Here is an 18936-nt window from a genome sequence, read left to right on the forward strand (position 1 = left end):
AAAATACTGCCATACATTAGTGCTAAAGGGTTGGAAGCTCTATCTAAATAGGGTATTCTACCTAAAGGGATCTCTGATCAACTTACTTTCTATAAGCATTATGTATTGGGCAAGGCCTCCAGACACAGTTTCACAAAGGCACAACACTAAAAAAAATCTATCATAGACTACATTCTCTCTTATCTATGGGGACCAACCCCAAGTCCAAGCCTAAGTAATGACTTCTCAAGGTGCTTACTTTCCCTTACTAATGACTTCTCAAGAAAAAGTTAGATTTTCTTTCTTAAATCTAAATATTAAGTTTTTGATAAAGTCAAAGAATGGAAACTCATGATAGAGAAGCAAACTTCAAAGAAAATTAATACCTTAGGACAGATAATGGGCTGAAAATTTGTAGTGGGGAATTTAATAAGTTTTGTAGAGAAAATAAAAGCACTAGGTACAGGATAGTTAGGTTTACACCTCAGTAGAATGGGGTTGTAGAGAGGCTGAATAGAACAATCATGAAAAGAATCAGATGTCTACTGTCTAATCTTATTTTTAGTGAGAAATGTTGGCTGAAGCTGCTTCCTATATATTTTTTACCCTAGATAGATGCCCAGACACATCCTTAGACTTTTTAACACCTTAGGAGAAGTGGTCCAAACTGTTGGAAATGTCCTAGAACTCGTAGTTCGTGTTAAACATTCTATTTTATCAATAACAATGACTTGTTAATTTTACTTCTTATTATGAAAATCCAATAAACGCATCCTTGGCTATAGTCTGAATGCTGTAACTTTATGTAGTGATATAAACATGATCAAGTTGATAGTATATAGCCTAAATGGTCTAATAAGTATATGGATGAAATTGGGTATCTCATCCTGGTAACACTATTGAATGCAGCCCACTCTGTAGTTGTTACAAGAAGTTGTAAGGTGCTACAAACGATGTGATCCACAAATCGTTCATGTTGAGACATGAGAGTGAGGGCATCCTATGCAATGAGTTTGCATATAGACTGGACCACGAAAATAGTCACTTTTCTTTATAACGACCGTTTACTGTTAAAACTGACTATTTTTCTTTTATTATATAACCTAGGTTAACTCGACCTTAATCCTGAGCTAACTATGAACTCCTGTTTGTTCGGGATTATTCTTTGATCTGCAAACGGTGAGAGTAGTTCAACAGCACTGCTCAATAAGCTTACCATTTTGGGGATAAGACCGGATGAATAGCTGGAGACATGGCCTTGCAAGATGGAATTCACTCATACCCTATATAGGGTTAGCAGATAGGTTATTCTCTTAAGTACTGACTCCAGGTCTTGAACAAACGGGGCCCCGCCTTCTCATGATCGAGAAAAGATTTGGTTTATAGAGATTATGAATCAGAATTATTCATTAGAGGATCAAATGTTGTCACAGAGGTATTCACTCCTACCCTATAAGGAACAAGATGTTGTCATAGGGGTAAAACAATATTTTTGACCTAGCTGTAATTACGAACGACCTATGAAGGACCGACTTACTGATTATGGTTATTAAGTGGACATAATATATCTACAGTGAGGGGAGTTCAACTATGGTCTGTAGTGGAGTGTCCCATTAGTTAACGAATGGGGTTAGATCGAACTAATGAGTTTAGCCGATTAATCTCGAATCGTTGGAGCCCATCATTTGTAGGTCCACGAGGTCCCCCTACTAGCTCGTAAATAGATAAGCTTTATGGTAGCTTAAGAAATTAATTTAAAACGTTCAAATTAAACAGAACAAGAGAATAAATATTTAAATATGATTTAAATATATGAAGATAATTATTGTGCAAAAATTAATTTAATATTTGATATTAAATTAATTTATGAAATTAATTTAAGAAAATCATATTTTTGAATTAAAATGATTTAAAATCAATTTATGTTTTAAAAAGAAATTGGAAAAACTTTTGTATGGTTGCACAAAATGGAAAATGAGTTTTCTCCATTACCATCATCTTTATGCTCACACAAAAGTCATTATGCTCTCTACTTCGATTCTTCAAGCATGAGCTGCAAACCATGCACTCCATCTCTCTGCATGTTCATCTAATATATATAAAGAAGATTGGAGTTGTTGGAGAAAGAGGAATGCAAAATTTTGAGAGAAAAATTTCTATGAAGAAGAAACTGTCTTCTTCAATTTGCTGCTGTGAGATCTTCTTGTTTCTTCACATCTTCAAGTTGTTCTTGAGTCCCACAACTCTGCTTAATGCTCCAAGAGCATAGTAGAGAAGGCTTTGAGGTGGTTCACGGTGATATCAAGTGAAGACAGCTACTGAACAAACGTTTTCTTGGAGAGTTCATCAAAGGTATATTTTGAAAACCCATTTTTTAAGAAGAGCATGCTTTGATTTTTTCCAAAATTAGTGAATTAGAATGCTTATGGATCCTTGATACTTCTGCTACATGTTGTTTAACTCTTTCACAAACATCCTTCTAACCTAGAAAATCTAAGGGTATTTGGATGTGTTGGATACATACACCAAAACCAAGGTAAAATTGAGTCTAGGGTTGTAAAGTGTATGTTTGTGGGATTTATAGATGGAGTAAAGGGGTTCAAGATGTGAAATCCTATTGAGAAAAGATTCATTGTTAGTAGAGATGTAACCTTTAGAGAAAAGGAAATGTTTATGCAAAGGGAGAACGTACCACTAGAATTGAGGTGGAGAATTCCAAAGATACATCCACAAATGCCAATCCACCAAGTGATTCAGAAGAAGAAGAGGGAAATATAGGTGAGCAAGATAAAAGTGTGGAAGCTCAACTTGATTTGAGTCAATACTCATTAGCTAAGGATACAAAGAGAAAGAAGATTATTCCTCCAACTAGGTATATTGAAACAGATTATATGAACCTAGTTTTCATTGCTACAATGGTCCCAAGTGACCAAGATCCAACAACCTTTGATAAGGCACTAAGCTGCCCTGATGCAAGAAGTTGGATTGAAGCTATGTGTGAGGAAATACAATCACTAATGTGAATAACACATGGACCTTAGCTCCTTTTCCTAAAGGATGCAAGCTAATAGCATCCAAATGGATCTATAAGCTGAAGGAGGGAACTACTACTGGTTAAAAGCCTAAGTATAAGGCTAGACTAGTGGCTAAGTGATTTGTATAGAGAGAAGGCATTGATTACTCTGAGGTCTTCTCACCAGTTATAAAATAGACCTCTATCAGACTCTTAATGTCCTTGGTGTTGCCTAGTACAACCTAGAACTAGATCAGCTAGATGTGAAGATTGCCTTTTTACATGGACATCTAGATGAGACTATTTACATAGTGCATCCTAAAGGTTTTGAGGAAAAGGGGAAAGAGGACCTCTATTGTGTTCCAAATAAGTCTATCTATGAACTTAAACAATCCTCTAGATGCTAGTATAGAAGGTTTAATGACTATATAGAGAGTATTGGGTTCTAAAGGAGTACTTATTGATAGAGTAAACATGCATAAACAGAAACAAACAAAATCACTAAACACTCTAATTCCATTAAGTTGAGTAACAAGCATGTAAACTCAAAGTTTCTAACAGTAGGGTTTTAGTTTGAATACCCTTGATAGTTTCCACTTGTTTCTTGCAATCTCCACGAAATTAACCTTTAATTCCTGTAGTAGACCACCGAGAGTCTTTTCTACTAATCTCAGCTTTTGGATTGAGTGGTGAAACTCCAATTGAAAAGGGATTTAGATTGGTTTGGAGGGTTGCTTTTTTAGCAGAAATTTTCTCTCAATATTTCAAATGCATGCCCATAATTCTGATGAAAAATCAGGTATCATATCAAATTACACATGCAAAAACTAATTAGCTAACTATTTGACACTTCAAATAGTACTAACTAAGTGGGCGAGGTGTTTAATTTTGGATAAATCCACTATGGATTTCATTTTTTGGAAAAATCCACTATGGATTTAAAATGCAAAATTTTCAATTTTAATTTAAGTGAAAAATAATTTTTCAATTTTAATTATATTTAATTTTAATTTAAATTAAAATCAAATTAAATATAAACTAAATTCAATTTCTAAAATTGAGTTTTTAAAGCAAAATTACAATTAATTTATTAAATAAATTTAATTAATTAAATAATAATAATAATTTAATATCAAGTATTAAATTAACAAAACACACAAAGTAAACACGAATTTCTATTCATGTAAATAATATTTAAATCAAATATATTGAACTCTCCAAATATGTTTAATTTCAATAAATTTAAACGTTAATTATATCAAATATATTTATCCAAACCCTAATTCGAATTTGAACATTTCAAATTCACACAATGTTCTAATCTAAGGTTTAATCCTTTTATGAGCTAGTAAAGAGACCTAATGGACCTACAGATCATGAGCTCCAACGATTTGAGATTAATTGGCTAAACTCTTTAAACCGAATCAATCAATATTCGTTAACTATCGAGACATACCACTATAGTTCAGTAGTTACACTCTTCTCACTATAGATATATTTCTATCCACTTGATTTAACCATAATTAGTAAGTTGATCCTTTACAGGTCGTTCGTATTTACAACTAGGTCAAAATTACCGTTTTACTCCTGTAATACATCTTGCTCTTTAAGTCTCCATTGATCCTCTATTGAACAATTGGTTTATGGTTCAACCAATAAACCAAATCCCTCTCTACCAGGAGAGGGCAGGGCCTCTTTGTTCAAGGCCAGGAGTCAGTACTTAAGGAAACAACCTATCTGCTAACCCTAGGATAGGTAGAAGTGAATTCCATCTTGTAAGACTATGTCCCCAACTATCTATCCAGTTTTACCCTTAAAATGGGAGGCTTATTGAGCGGTGATGTTGAACCACTCTCACCTATGTAGATTAAAGGATAATTCCAAATAAACAGGAATTCATAGTTAGCTCAGGATTAAGATCGAGTTACCTTAGGTCATCAATTTGAAATAGTCATTTTTAATAGTAAACGGTCGTTATAAAGAAAAGTGGCTATTTTGCGGTTCAGTCTTATGCAAACATCTTTTCCATAGGATGTCCCCACTCACATGTCTCTACATGAATGACTTTTTGGATCACATTGTTTGTATCAATATACAAAGAGGGTTACATCCTATAGTATTCCTAAGATAAGGTACTAAACCCTTATCCATATACGTATAGACCATTTTGACTATGTACTTAAAACTTGATTCTCTTTTATGTCTCTAAATAAAGTTTAAGTATTTATATTATAGCGATAGGTTTGTTTATTGGATTTATAAATAAATGCAGTTCAATAATATTTTTATTCAATGAAGTCTCAATAATACCTTTATTGTAAATAAAATATATTTAATATTTACAAACTACGAGTTTTAGGAAATTTCCAACACTTATGATATTTGTACCTATGTGAATTCAACTTCCTACAAGGAAAAAGTATATCTACTTCTTTATGTTGATGGCATGTTGCTAGCAAGAAGCTCTAAAGGTAATTTAACTCATGTAAAAAATCTTCTAAAGAAAGAGTTTGACATGAAGGATATGGGTCAGTCAAGAAAGATCCTAGAGATTGAAATCACAAGAAACAGGGATACCTCTACTCTAAGTATCAGTCAAGTTAGCTACTGTGAGAAAATAATAAGAAGATTTAACCTATCTAATGCCAAACTAGTTACCATCTCTATTGCAAATCATTCTAAACTATCTTTGGCTAATTCTCCTATAAAAATAGACATTAAACACCTAACTCAAATGCAATTAGTTCTTTACAGTCAAGCAGTGGGTAGTTTGATGTATCTAATGATCTCAACAAGGCCTAATCTATCCTAATGTGCTAGTCTTGTAAGCATATATATGTTACCCTGGCAAAAGGCATTGGGAGGCTACTAAATGGATACTTAGGTATCTAATTTGGTCTAAACGTGCAAAGCTAACCTATCAGAACACACAACAAACAAATCTATAGTTGTATGGTTATGTTGGCTCTAACTTTGTAGGGGATTTGGACAAAAAGAGATATCTATCAGGCTATCTATTTCTATATGGTCCTAATTTGCTAAGTTGGAAGGTAAATTTATAGTCAATCACAACCCAATATACTATAGAGGTAGAATAAATGGCATTGTCAGAAGTTATAAAAGAGGCATTTATTGGGGTTGATACCCTAAATCTCGTGGATCTTGTAGTTTGTAATTGTATTGTATAAAAAATTTATTTATTTAATAAAATCTGACCTATTTTATTCAACATTTAGTAGCATTAACCCACAAAATCAATAAACTAACACCCAATGTTATCTTCTGTAACTTAAACATGTATGTAGAGACATACAAGTGGATCATATTTAAGTGAAAACCTAAATGGTCTGTAGTAGATGGATAAGGCTGGGGACCTTATCCTGGTGACACTACGAATACGACCCGTTTTGTAAATGTTACATTTGTTGTAAAGCTCTACAAATGATCTGATCCATATCATTCATGTAGAGACATGTGGGCAAGGGTCTTCTATACAAAAGGGTTTGTATAAGATCGAACCACGAAATGCATAGTCTCATTACATATAAATCCGTTAATAATAGAGACTTACATTTCACCAAGATGACCATAGGTGATATGACCTGAATCCTGAGTGAGTTGTGAACTTCTGGCTATGAAGGCGATCCTTTGATTTGCATGGGTAAGAGTAGCCAGATCATCGACTCAATATACCTACCATTTTGAGGATTCATCTGATTGGGGAGCTGGGAACATAACTACACAAGACAAAATTCACTCATTTCTAATGTTGGGGTAAATAGATAAATTGCTTCCTTAAGGGCTGATTTTGGGGTTTGAACAATGTGGCACCACGTCCTCTCTTGGCCCGAGAAGTGTTTGGTCATAGTTGGACTATGACCTATTCTTCATTAGAGGGATTAGTGGTACTTAAGAAGTTATATATAATTAAAGGGGCAAAACGGTAATTTTGGCCAAGCTGTACTTACGAACAATTTGTGAAGCGTCATCGCAATGAGAAATATATTTATAGTGCGAAGAATGTAGTTATTGGTCTTTAGTGGAGTAACCGGTAGTTAATGGATGTTGAGTAATTTAATTAAAGGAGCTTAATTAATTATTCAAGTACCATTGAAGCATCAATCTACAGGTTCATAAGGTCCCATTTGTAGCTGAACTAGGATTATTGAGAATTAATTTTGAATTAATTTAAATTGTTCAAATTAATTAATAGAATTAATTATATACGATATAATTAATTTAAATTAATTAATGTATTTGTTACATTATAATATAAAGTTTATTTTAAGAGGAATTAAATATTTGAATATGATTGAAATACTAATTATATGGATTGGATTCATATAATTAAATTTAGTATAAACGTGATTTATATTAAATATCACGATTGATTGAGAGAATTCAAACTATAGATTATATTGGATACAGTATAAAAACTATAAGTTATGTGTTATATTTGATATAACGTAGAGTTTAATATATACTATATGATAAGATAGTTATCATATATATATATATATTAGATAATTTGTTAAATAATTTATTATATTATTTATTGAATTTGAATTTTGATTAAGGAGCTCCTCCCCCCACCCCCCTTCCCCCTAATTCTCTCAATCACTCGGAATTGTGAAAAAATCTGGGAGTTGGTTTTTTTTATGTATTCATCATCTTTTTCGTGAGAGAACACAGATAATCTGTGTAATTTTTTTTTATCTCCTAACGTAATTCTCCTTGAGAAACTTTTCTCTCTCAAAATTCTCTCCATCTCCCAAAAACCAATAGAGCTCATACCTCATGCTTGATGATTATCTTTTGGTGTTGGCCATCTTGGATTGTTGTTTTTGGTTCGAGGAGAATTGGAGAGTTTGTGATCAATTGAAAGGGATTTCGTGAAGATTTTGGCTTCAAGGGTATTTAATTTCCTATCTTTCTTTCTCCTCTAAAAAGCATTGCTGTAAAATTCTGTTTATAATGCATAATTTATGTTCTTTGTATTTTAATTCTATGATTTTGAAAATTGGGAGCAATCCCTACTTCCACGATTGACCTCATGGGTCTTTCAGTATTATGGTTAAAGGGCTTGATGGAAAACTTTGATATACCACAATCAGTAGTTAAAATCTACTATGATAATCAAAGTGTTATCCCTTTTGTAAGGAATAGAATAGAGCAAGGTGAAATAGAAGTTCTGAAGGTTCATACCTTTGAGAATGCAACTGACATACTCACGAAACAGGTCTACAAACTCAAGCTCCTCAAATGCTTAGAGCTGATTGGCTTCAATATACCTGAAAAAGGGTTAAATAAGATCAGATTTGGAAGGGAGAGGACAACAAAAGTTGAGATCAAGATGGAGATTTGAAGCAAATAGCTAGTTTATCTCTTTACAAACCGTCTCTAACAAACATGTAACTAAAATCTACATGCTATATAAGTAGATCTACTTCAAATTTACATGTATCGAAAAGAGAATTCTGAAAAGAGAGCTCTTATCTTCTTATAAATAGTCTTCAATAAAATTGTTTCCCTTCCTATGAACGTAGGCTTTGTTGGCCAAACCACGTATCAGTGTCTTCATCTTCTTCTACTCTTTCATCTTCTAGTAATGCATGCTTGAAATCATCTCTTAACCTAGCAAAATTACCATACAAAGTAAAGAGGATTAGAGAGAGTTGAAAGAAATTTTCAAACCTTGGTTTAGAAAGAGAGAGAAACTTCTTTTTACCAAACATAATCTCTTATCAAAATATCTCATCTACACAGTAGAGAAGTGGAAAAGTTTTCTCCACGTGTTCTTCATTCAACTCATTAATGTGGTTGTTTCTCAACATATTCTTTTGACAACCTCTCATATTCATACTGGATCAGATTTCTTCATTCAATTTTTGCTCTAAAATTAAATCAAAGCCCAACATTAATTAACCTAATTCTCTTTTATATCATTTTTTATACTTTTCTTTTTATATCGTGTTCATTTAGTAAAGAATGATTTTTGTTTAAGGTTTAGTTTATCAAATCATTGTTAATATAATATATTACCAATAGAATTGTTGGATACTTGTGCATATAAATGTCATCATTAATGTTGTGAATTTGAGGAGCACAATGGGAACACAGATAGTAATAAAATATAATATTAAAATAAATGTAATATAATAATAAAATAAATAAAACATAATATATAAATAAATAAAATAAAACATAATATATAAATAAATAAAATAAAACAAAATAAGAAATGAGATGAGAAAATTTCTCCATTTTCTCCAATTTGTATGGAATTTTTCAATGTGTGTGTGCTTTTAAGATCTACCAAATGCCATTATTTATAGGCAAAGTGGCAAGTAGGATGTAGACTTACATGGACACCAAGTATGAATAATTACAAGGCACATGGACAACATGAAGGGTGACACATGGCTTTTGGGACACTAAGCAGTGGACATCTATTTATTATTACAATATTCATAATACTCCTTCTTAGATGTCCATATATATAAAATATGTCTCGTTAAAACCTTACTAGGAAAATTCCAAGGGAAAAAACCCTAGTGAAGGAAAATGAGTACATATTTTATATAATATATACTCATAAAAGAATACAATATATTTACTCCCCCTCATGAAAACATCACTTAAGATCTCTGAGCGCCGCATTCCAATGTTGTGCACCAATTTTTCAAAAGTTGCAGTTGGTAATGCCTTTGTAAATAAGTTTGCCAAATTATCCTTCAAACAAATTTTTGTACAGTGATGTTGCCATTTTCTTCAAGATCGTGATTTAGGCTATGCAATCTGTTGTCTTCGTATAATATTGTTGGAATATTTTTATTAGAAGACAAGCCATACGTTTCATGAATGTGTTGAATATTGACCTCAACCATACACATTCTCGACTAGCCTCGTGAATTGCAAGAATTTCAGCATGATTTGAGGAAGTGGTCGTTATAGTCTGTTTCACCTATCGCCATGATATAACAGTTCCTCCACATGTGAACAAATAACCTGTTTGAGATCTACCTTTGGGTGAATCAAATAAATATCCAGAATCTGCATAACCAACTAGATCAAATTTTGATTTATTTGAATAAAACAAACTCATATTGATTGTTCCTCGGAGATAACGGAGTATACACTTAATTCTGTTCCAATGTCTTTTTGTAGAAGAATAACTATATCTAGCCAATAAATTTACTGAAAATGAAATATCTGGTCTTGAATTATTAGCAGGACACATAAGTGCACCAATTGCATTAAGATATGGTACTTCAAGACCAAGAAGTTCTTCATTATCTTCTCAAGGTCGAAATATATCTTTCTTTACATCCAACGTTCCATTGAAATATTTAATGGATGTGCTTTGTTCATATAAATTCTTTTCAAAATTTTTCCTGTATAAGTTGATTGGTGAATAAATATTTCAAATGCTAAATGCTCAATTTGCAAACCAAGGCAAAATTTTATTTTTCGAAATCTTTCATCTCCAATTCTTTCTTAAGATATTCTATTACCTTTGAAAGCTCTTCAGGAGTTCCAATTATATTCAAGTCATCAACATATACAGTTATAATAGCAAATCCTGATTGTGATTTCTATATAAAACACACGGACATATTGGATTATTTTGATATCATTTTTTCAATAAATATCTACTCAGGCGATTGTACCACATTCATTTTGATTGTTTCAATCCATATAGTGATCTCTGTAACTTTATTGAATACCATTCCCAGTAATTTGATGTATATGTTTCAGGTACCTTAAACCCTTATAGAATTCTCATATAAATATCATTATCAAGAGATTTATATAAATATTATGTAACTATATTCATAAGATGCATATCCAGACTTTTATTCATAGTCAAGCCAATTAAATATTTTAGTGTAATTATTGTTGGATTCAGAAAGCAAGCAGCGGAAGTTAAACATGATCATTAAACTTTTTAATTCATTAATTTTTGCTTCAAACTAAGTATGCTTATGAACTAAAAACAAAGTTTCAACACTAACCATTGAAGTACCTCTTGAATCACAATCTTCAACTACAATCTCCTTCTTCTTTGGTTGTGAACCACCACAAGGTCTTTTCCACTATTCTTTTGGAGCCTTAGATTGAGTTGTGGGACTCAAAATAAGCTTGAATCGAAGGGAATTGGAAAGGAGGTTATTGGTTTTACATAGTGTGAAGAACATTTCTTCAAACACAAATTCTCAGCCTTCAGCAACGATTGCTATATTTTCTTTTCACTCAAATTTTAGCTTTATATTGCATGACTTTCATGCAACTAACAGCCTTGCATGAATCACAACTCATGCTTGAATAATTGAGTTGAAGAGAAATGGAATTATGTGTGAGCTGCTAAAATTTGAGAGTAGAAAAATCCATTTTCAAATTTCCTTTTGATTTTTCTTTTTTAATTTTTGATTTCCAAAATAAAAAATCATTTCAATTAAAAAATTGAAATTTTATTAATTTTACAAAATTAATTCAATCATTAATTTTCTAATAAAATTAATAGATTATTTAAACAATTTTATTAATTTAATATAAAATATTAGATTAATTCGCCACCAATTCCATTATCGTGAATCTTTATTCATGAATTTAATATTTAAGTCATATTTAAATATTAATCGATTCTCCAATTCCGTTTAATCTTAATTTGAACGTTTCAAATCAACTTATCACACTACTTCAAGGCTAATCCATTTGTAAGCTAGTAGGGGACCTAGTGGACCTACAGATCATGGGCTCCAACGATCCAAGTTTAATTGGCTAAACTCTTTACACCGAATTAACCTCCATTTGTTAACTATTGGGTCACTCCACTAAAGCCCGTAGTTGCACTCCCCTCACTATACATATATATTGTTCACTTGATATAACCATGATTAGTAAGTTAACCCTTCACAGGTTGTTCGTAATAATGGCTGGGTCAAAAAGTTATCTTATCCTCGAGATTATCTCTTGTTCCTTAAGTCCCATCGATCCTCTAATGAACAATTGGTTTGTGATTCGATCATCAAATCGAGTCCCTCTCGGGCTAATAAGAGGGTAGGACTCCTTATTCAAGACCTAGATTCAGTACTTAAGGGAACAACCTGTCTACTATTCCTGAAAGTGGGTAAGAGTGAATTCCATCTTGCACCCTATGTCCCCAGCTATCTACCCGATCTTACCCCTGAAATGGGAGGCTTATTGAGTCGGTGCTGTTGAGCCAACCCTCATCTATACAAATTTAAGGATAATCTCGAATAAACAGGAGTTCATAGTTAGCTTAAGCTTAAGATTAAGATTAAGTTACCTAGTTCATCGTTTTGAAATAGTAGTCTTAAACAGTAAACTGCGTTATAAAGTAAGAATGACTTATTTCGTGGTCCAATCTTGTCCAAACTCATTCCCCAGGATGCCCCCACTCCTCATGTCATAACATGTACGAATTAGGATCACTTTGTCTATAGCACTTTACAATTCCTTGTAACAACTATACAGTGTGCCACATCCGATAGTATTACCAGAATAAGCACCCAATCTTATTCATATACTATAGACCATTTTGACTATTTACTTGAACCGGATCCACTTTTATGTCTCCACATAAAGTTCAAGTACTCATATAATAGTCATGGATCTTTTAGTTTATTGGATTTATTTCTAAAACAAAATAAGCAATTCATATATTTAATAACAACTTTATTGAATTACAGAATGAGTTTATTATTTACAAGCCACGAGTTTTAGGACATAAAACTCAACAAATGCATCCATCACTGGAGAATATATCTCCTCATAATCAATACCAGGTCTTTTTGAAAAATCTTGTGCAACTAGTCTTGTTTTATATCTTATGGCCTCATTATTTTTATTTCTTTTCCTCACAAATACCCATTTGCATCCCACATGTTTAACACATTCTGGTGTTCGGACTATTGGTCCAAAAACCTGACGTTTTGAAAGTGAGTTTAATTCTGCCTCGATTTCTTCTTTCCACTAAAGCCAATTTTTTCTACATTGACATTCTTCAACAGATTTTGGTTCTAGATCCTTATTTTCAAATATAATATCAAGAGCAATATTATACGAAAAAATGTTATCAATAATTACATTAATATGATTCCATCTTTTTCCAAACATGACATAGTTTATTGAAATCTCATTATTATCTTTAGATATTTCACCTTTCTCACTAGTCATGTCAAGGATTTCTTCATGGGTATTTACATCCTCAGCCAAGTCTTTTTCACTATTAATTATGTTTCGTTTTCGATGTTTTTTATCTTTGAAAGCCACTGGCTACCACGCTTCTGGTATGTTCCAGACTCATTAGCAACAATTTGCTGTATTGAGATATCAACTTTTTATGAAACATTTGCAGCTGGTATATATGACTTAGTTACTTTCTTTGCATCTGTAAATACATCTAGTAATTGATTTGCTATATTTTGCAAATGAATTATTTTCTAAACTTCAAGTTCACAATGATCTATATGGGGATCTAAATGAGACAATAATGATGCATTCCATGTAAGTTCTTTTTCCAATTTCTTAATTCCTCCCTCTAATGTTGGAAAATTTGTCTCATTAAAATGAAAATAACAAATCGTGCAGTAAATACATTACCCGTCAGGGGTTCAAGATATTTAATAATTGATGGGGAATCATATCCAACATATATTCCTAATGTCGTTTGAGGACTCATCTTAGTACATTGTGGTGGAACAATTAGAACATATATTGCACATCAAAAAATTCTCAGATAGGAAATATTTGGCTCATGACCATAAACTAATTGTAATGGTAAGTACTTATGATAATCCACTGGCCTAATGCATACAAGTGACGTTGCATGCAAAATAGCATGTTCCCATGCAAAAGAAGGAAACTTAGCTCTCATAAGTAATAGTCTTGCAATTAATTGCAAATATTTTATGAAAGATTATGCCAAACCATTTTGTGTATGAACATGAGCTACAGGATGTTCAACAATTATCCCAATTGACATATAATAATTATCAAAAGTTTGGGATGTAAATTCACCAATATTATCAAGATGAATGGGCTTAATTGTATAATCAAGAAATTGTGCTCTTAACTTAATTATTTGAGCACGTAATCTTGCAAATGCAAGATTTCGATTTGATAATAAGCACACATGTGACCATATACTGGATGCATCTTTTAATACCATAAAATATCTAAATGGTCCACATGATGGGTTAATAGGTCCACATATATCACCATGATTTCGTTTAAAAATGCAGGTGATTCAGTCCCCCACTTTAGCTGGTGATAGTCTAATTATCAATTTTCCTTAAGAGCAAGCATCACATGATAATTCATTATTGAAGAATTTTCTGGTTCTTCAATGGATGTCCATTTGAATTCTCAATAATTCTTCTCGTCATTATAGATCCTAGATGACCCAGTCGGTCATGCCAAATTGTAAATATGTCTGGATTTATGAACTTCAGGTTCATTGTGGCACATGTTTCAATTACTTGTATATGAGAATATGAGTATAGTACAATCCAGAAGATAAAACAGACAACTCTTCCAATATACATTTTTCATTTGAGATAGTGGATATGATATATAGATATTTCACATTATTCTTATTATCGGTCTCAATATGATAACCATTGCAAACGTATATCTTTAAAACTTAGAAGATTTCTTTTTGATTGACTATAGAATATTGCATAATTACAATAAGAAAAACAACACTTAAAATATACAGAAGTTACTAAAAAAACATGAAGATAGATTTTAAAAAAAATAAAATTAAGTCTAGATATTTTCAAAGTCAAAAGAAACATTTGATGTACCACCAACTGTGTCAATCTTCTCTTCAAGAGATTCAAAGAAGTCCATCACATCCAAATTTGTCATGTGGGATGGATCAAATATGTCATTATCCTGGTATGCAAAATTTGCTTCCACATTTTTCTCTTTATCCTTTAGGGATGCTTGATAGAGGTCAACTAAGTGTTTTGACCTACGACAGGTACGTGACCAATGCCCAATCATTTCGCATCAGAAGCATTTATTTTCAACACTCTTTGAACTTTTATCTTGTGGAGCTTTTCCTTTGTGATCATCATTTTGCATGGTTTTTTTGAAATTCGAATGATTAGAGTGATCATCATGAAAATAATAATTATTTCTTCCTCTACCACGGTCATGACCTCGACTACGATTATTAACATTCACAGCATTCACTTCAGGGAATAGTGTTCCAGTTGGTCAAGATTCATGATTTTTCATTAATAACTCATTATTTTGTTCGGCCACAAGAAGACATGAAATTAATTCAGAATACTGTTTAAAACCTTTTTCTTGATATTGCTACTAGAGGAGCATATTCGAGATATAAAATGTAGAAAATGTCTTCTCTAACATATCATCAGTAATTTTATCTTTGCATAATAACAATTTTGAACTGATTTTAAATAATGCGGAGTTGTAATTGCTTACTAATTTGAATTCTTGTAGCCGCAAGTGCATCCACTCATAATGAACTTTAGGAAGAATAACTGTTTTTTTATGATCATACACCTCTTTTAAATTTTTCCGTAAGATACGAGAATCTTTTATTGGAAGATACTCCATTTTCAATCCCTTGTGAATATGATGATGAAGAAAAAACATAATTTTTTCTTTGTCCTGACTGGATGTCGTATTTCCTTCTTTAATAGTCTCCCCAAGATTCATAGCATCCAAATGAATTTCGGCATCAAGTACCCATGACAAATAATTATTGTCGTTAATATCAAGGACGGCAAATTCTTGTGAGATTTGTCATGGCAGAACTATCATAAAATATTTTACTTATGTTAGAAATTTAATAGATATTGAATATACAAAATAACATTAAATTTATTAATTATAACGAAGAGAGAAAAACCGACATATCTTTAGGACATACCTTTAGTGGGAAAAACGACAGAAACTCTGACATGTTGTGAATTTGAGGAGCACAATGGGAACACAAATGGTAATAAAATATAATATTAAAATAAATAAAACAAAATGAGAAATGAGAAAATTATCAAATTTCTCCACTTTCAAAACGGCAAGTAGGATGTGGCTTTCATTGGACACTAAAGAATTACAATGCATATGGACAACAAGAAAGGTGACATATGACTTTTGGAACACTAAATCATGGATATCTATTTATTATTATAATATTCATAATAATAATAATTATTTTTTTAGTTCAAGTTATTGCGTGAAAGAGATAAACGACACACGAAAAAATATAAGAAAACTAATTACGTTAATATTCAAATCTTTGGACTTTTATGAAATTAGGTTCATGTAATAGCTTATTGATTTGTTAATTATTTCTTTATTGTATTCTTTTACGGCCTACTCTCAAATTATTCTAACCCATCTTTTGATTTTCTTTTGTATTATTGCTCTCCAATAGTGTGATGAATGTTTTTATTAATTAACCTAATCCTCGTTTATATCATTCTCAACACTTTGGATCACTTTCTATACTTTTTTATGTCGTGTTCATTTAGTGGCAATTGATTTTTTTTTTTTTTTTTTAATTTAGTCTATCAAATCATTGTTAATATAATATAATTGAATTATTGGTGTGCTTATGAGTATAAATTTAGTCATTCACTATTTTTTTGGTAGTTTAATTTATTGCGTGAGAGATAAACGACATATGAAAAAATAGAAGAAAATTAATTACGCTATAATCTTCAAATATTTGGACATTTATGAAGTTAGGTTCATATATCAGCTTATTCGGCTAATTATTTCTTTATTCTATTTTTCTACGATCTACTCTAAGGTTATATATGTTTGAGGAGACTGGCCAAAATCACTTTTCTATATTTTATAATGTTCGACAATTACATAAAATTGATTTTAGAAAAATCTAAAATCACTCCAAATTGAATTTTGAAGTAAATAGTTTATCAGAAATTTGGTGTTGGCAATATTTTTTAAGAATGTCCATCGGATTGTCCTTCACAATGTTGATTTAATATAATATAATTTTTTCTCATCTAGAAAATTCTTGCTAGTTATTATTGCAGATTTATTTCATTCTTAATGTGATGTTTACTGTTTTTTTTTGTTTCTTTGCTCCTTTTTTCGCTCTACATATTTAAAAGAATATGGTTCTCTTTTTAGGGTTGATACCTTTGAAGAATTTGTGTTGTTGTATGAAGTTGTTAGATACCGCTATGACAAGTTGTTGGAAGAGACATCTTCCTTGTAAGTCAATCTTATGATTTTGAAGTTTGTTCTATTTTCGATTTAGAGAAATTTTCTAGGTCATATTGAACCATTCTACTACAACTTGAGAAGAGATTCACATACTTAAGGGAAGCCTAAGTATTCCAAATTAAGTGGTTTGAAAAGATAGAAGTTCAAGTTGATAGGGAGCCTCAAACTTAAAGGGAGTATAAGTGATCTTCACTAATGAGAGCCTAAATATGTTGAAGGTTAGAGGATCTCACACTTAGGGAGAGTCCAAGTTTTATTGAGAGGAAGTCTCACACTTAGGGAGGCCTAAGTGATCGTTTTCTAAGTTGGATTTTTTAGTGTCACTGGAATTGGTGTTTATTTATAGATAAATACATCGTTGTAATTATTTGACCTTATATTAGTGGAAATATATTTCTACAAGTACATCGAAGGGACCGAATCCTGTATGAAAGCGATTGATCGCATGTGCTTTTTAATTTATGTTTCGAATTTATAGAAAATACAGAGAAGATTAAACATCTAAACTAAGCATGCTTTAAACATCTAAACTAAGCATGCTTTTACCGTGAAGAACTTCAAGGAAAAGGAGTTTAACTTTGAAGACTAACTCTTCAATCTTCTCCAATTTTTCAAACAGCACGATCTCAGCAACTCTTCTCGGATCTCGAACAAGACACCACCACCAAGTCTTCCTCGCTATTCTCCGACAAGGATTTGTTTTGTGAGAACCAATTTTTGGAAGATTAAGGGAAGATTTTTTCAAAGAAACTTTTTCTCTGTGATTTTAGAGTGATAAAAGATTGAGAAAGAGTTTGAGAGAGTATAAGAAAAAAAAACTTTTGTGATCTCAAAATGCAGACAAACAAAAATACTTATGTGATCTCAAAATGCAGATAACTCTCTGCATAATGAAAGACGGGAGTTAACTTCCTTCAATTCCCCTATAACTGTAGGGGAATTATTGATTAATTTATTAAATTAAATCAAAATTAATTTAATTTAATTAAATAATTATTAATTAATTTACTTAATTAATTTTAATTAAACATCATATATTTTATTAAATATTACATTTGAATCATATCCAAATATATTTTTCTCTCGTAACCTATAGTTTTAATGTGTATCTCATTCATAATAAATTTAACCTATATAATATGAATCTCATTCATATTAAATTTAATAGATAGTTTTAATGTCAATCTCATTCAATTAAATTTAATTTATAGTTTAAATAGAATCTCATTCGTATTATTTAATATTTTAATCTTATTCAAATACATTATTCTCTCAAATTATATAGTTTATTCGGAATCTTATTCAAAATTAACTTTATAATATAATATATCTATATCCATTATATCAATTGTATCACCTACAATTAAAATATATTCATTTGTAATTTGAACAATTTAAATTCTTCCAAAACTAAATAATTCTTATTTTATCCTAACTGAGCCAGCAGAGGGACTTAATGGATCTATAGATTAGAAGCTTCAATGATTCATATTAATTAATTAAACTTTTCAATTAAATTAATCAACCTTCATTAACCTTGGGTAGCGATGTCCACGGGGCGGGGTGGGGCCGGGGATGTCATTCCCCATCTCCGTCACCACTCTCTATTTCATTCCCCATCCCCGTGAAATTGCCCACGGGGATCAAGGCGGGGATTCCCCACGGGAAATTTGTTCCTGTTACTTTTT

The sequence above is a fragment of the Benincasa hispida genome, chromosome 6 (assembly GCF_027475165.1).
Source record: "Benincasa hispida cultivar pf3 chromosome 6, pf3_genome.v1.1, whole genome shotgun sequence".
NCBI lineage: Eukaryota > Viridiplantae > Streptophyta > Magnoliopsida > Cucurbitales > Cucurbitaceae > Benincasa > Benincasa hispida.